This window comes from Lactuca virosa, chromosome 6 (genome assembly GCF_052849685.1).
Source record: "Lactuca virosa cultivar CGN04683 chromosome 6, Lactuca_virosa_CGN04683_v6, whole genome shotgun sequence".
Classification (NCBI taxonomy): Eukaryota; Viridiplantae; Streptophyta; class Magnoliopsida; order Asterales; family Asteraceae; genus Lactuca; species Lactuca virosa.
Genome location: NC_136431.1, coordinates 25115951 through 25119013, shown reverse-complemented (window position 1 = coordinate 25119013; position 3063 = coordinate 25115951). Strand labels below are relative to the sequence as shown.

At 37.4% G+C, this 3063-nt stretch overlaps 1 long non-coding RNA gene across 1 annotated transcript; it reads left to right on the top strand.

The window, feature by feature from the left end:
• Positions 1-915: 915 nt before the first annotated feature.
• Positions 916-2629, top strand: LOC145118735 (uncharacterized). Its single transcript, XR_013713424.1, has 2 exons — positions 916-1251; positions 2156-2629. It is a non-coding gene; the product is annotated as an uncharacterized LOC145118735 (long non-coding RNA).
• The last annotated feature ends 434 nt before the right edge of the window (positions 2630-3063 follow it).

The following is a 3063-nucleotide window of genomic DNA, read 5'->3' as shown; positions in this document are numbered from 1 at the left end:
GAAATATGAGTTGGATGATGAGTTGAGATGTGATATAGACCATGAGGTAAGGGTGAGAGGTGGACGATGTGAGAAACCTTGTTCCCAAATGCTGGCCCTGTCATCTAGCAGAGTATGGATGACAACCATGGACTATTCTAGACAGTCCAGTGGAACACTAGTAGGCTCGCAACATGTAGGTGTTGTGAACGATGTGTTCACCGGTGTACTCTAAAAACCCATTGACATGTATTGCGAGTGGACTCTCCAAAACGATACTGTCAATAAACGAGATAACCCTAGCAGCTGTGCTCGAAGGACAATACTGGCAGCTGCGCCTCACATAGAATGTCACAATTCTGGCAGCTGCGCCTAAGTGATAGAACTAGCAGCTGTGCTTGACAGATGTGTCATTGAAAACGATGGACTTCGTACCTATTCCTTAGGATAATCCTTAGGAATGAATGAATGAAAAATAGCTGATTCTTAGGGTAGATCCTTAAGAGTAAAGAAGATAATGGGGATGGGTAATTGGGTTAATTGTTTGATGATTAAACATAATAATTATATTATTGTGGTTTGAAAACCCTATGTACTCACCAGGTTTCCCAACCTGACCCACTCAGTTTATTTATATCACAGGTGTTGATATGAAGTCACATTACACTGAGAGATTAAGGAGATATAAATCACTAGTGATAATGAATGTAAATTCTGTTTATGCTTATGTTTCTGTATTGACGATGACATCCCAAGGTTTTAAAATGAATAAAGATACATTTCTTCAGAAATGATTTGATAATGCATTTATCACGTTTTTCTGGTAACAAATTCCGTAACATTTTTATTAAAGGAAGTACTCTGATTTTTATAAAGCATAAACAAAATCGGTCTTTTCTGGCCGTGAAAATGGGGATGTCACACATGATGTGGTGGAGGCATCACCACAAGGTGACATGACTAGATTATTCTCGGACCTTAATTTCGTCCCCACGGTGTGGCATATGTTGGCTACGACGTGGCGACCATATGATGAGTAAAACCTTAATTTTCGGGTATTTAAAGGAAAGTGTGGTCTAGGGTTGCTCACACTCAGCCTCCATCACTCTTAAGACCTCTATAACCCCAATCCTAGCCTCTCTTGGTGACTCTGGGTCCATTTTAGTATTCTTGGTGGTTTGAAGACAAAGAAGAAGAAGGAGAGGGTGATCTAGTGTGTGGATTCAGCAAGTCAGCCTCATCATTCCTCTCTTGTGCGTTCTCTGTACCTTTGTAAGTGTCCAAGATCCTAGCTTTATGTTGCTTGCTCTTTGATCTAATCCTTGTGTCCTTTTATCTTCATATTGTGAAGGTTTGGAATGATGGATTCCAAAAAGTTGGGAACTTAATGGATCCTCATGGTCCCTTTGAGGTTGTATGTTCATATCTAAAGTTTCTTGTCTTATTTTGATTCATGCACAAAGTTGGCTTCATTTTCTCATGTTTATGACCTAATTTGGGAAGGACATGCATTGAAATTTCATGTCCATAAAGCCACAATTTTTATGGTTCAATAGGTGTGGGAAACCCTTCCGGAACTTGAGAGAAGTGACTTTGGTTGATTAAGTACTTAATGGGTGAGTACATGCTTTAGGTTGCCATTGATGACTTAGAGTTTGAGATCTTGACTCTTTGGGGTGTCTTAATGAATAAAATTGGAAACTTTATTTATCAATACTTCGGGAAGGACCAGATCTAGGCTTTAGTGCCCTTGGATTAAGAAGAAAATAGTTTAAGCTCGATTAAGTTGTTCAGAATAGTTCCCACGACGTGGCCTTTAGGCTGCCACGACATGACGATTGGGGAAGCAACCGACTGTTTTGGCATTTAGTGCCCATGACGTAGCCAAGGAAGGGCCACGACATGGAGGTTTGTTGAAGCTATTTTGACTTGGCTGGGATTCTAATCGGGTGTGGACTCATTAGTCATGACGTGTTCAAAGGATGGCCACAACGTGGAGGTCGACTGATATTGACTTTGACCATTGACTTTTGGCCTAGGTTTGAACTTTGGGTATAGACTAAGTGATATGTGCATATTTAACTATATATTTAATTCATATTTCTCATACTTTTAGCTACAATTATGTTTATTTTGGAACAAAATATACTTATTATGTTTAAAATATGTTTTGTAGCAGCAAAGAATTTCTCGGGACAAAAATGAAGCATACGAGGAGTTGGAAGCAGGAAACATGAGCTAAAACAAAAGAAAAAGAAAAGAGGACCGAAGACCAAGTCCTGGTGATCTCCAACACGACGAGATGAATGGAAACTTCACGACCAATCTAGATAACTTGGAGAATATAGGATAAACACGATGACCACGACATGGTGGTGTCTAACCACGACTTGGTGAACCGATATAAGGCAATTATGAAATCCCGAACATTAGGTCGAATGGAGAGGCATGCAATCGCTTTTCTGAAGTGAATTATGACTGAAAACCCTTGGAAACTCAGAAGAAGATCGAAAATCAAGTGCAAGGATTGAAGAAGATTTAGAAGAATTCCACATTGATCTAATTGGTTTGATTATATAACTTATGTCTAGCTTATTTTATATGGATCTATTGTGTTTTTCTGCTATAATGAGAGGCTAAATACCTTTTACTTTTGTTTGGTGAAGATGAAGTTGATCCATATGTGTTGATTTTGATATTTGGATGATTATATTTGTTTTTACTTGTGTTTGATATTTAAACCCTAGCATGTTTAGTTCTAGTTTATATTGCTTATAAATCAGATTCTGTGTGTTAATTGATCATATTAATTGCATGAATTTGTATTCTAATTGTTTATACTCATTAAATAATTAGAGCTAGGATTAATCACATCTTAGATTAAGTAATTAAATCTAGTAACTTTAACTGTGTTAGAGAGCATAATTAGTCTTAATTAGTGCTTGGTTGCTTAACTTGATCATAGGAAAGTAACTACTATTATTCATAGTCCAGTTTGTGCTTATTATTGATTTGGTGTTTAACTTATGCATGATCATTGCTTGGTAATTCATAAATTGGTAGGCCTAGATATTTGATCATAAT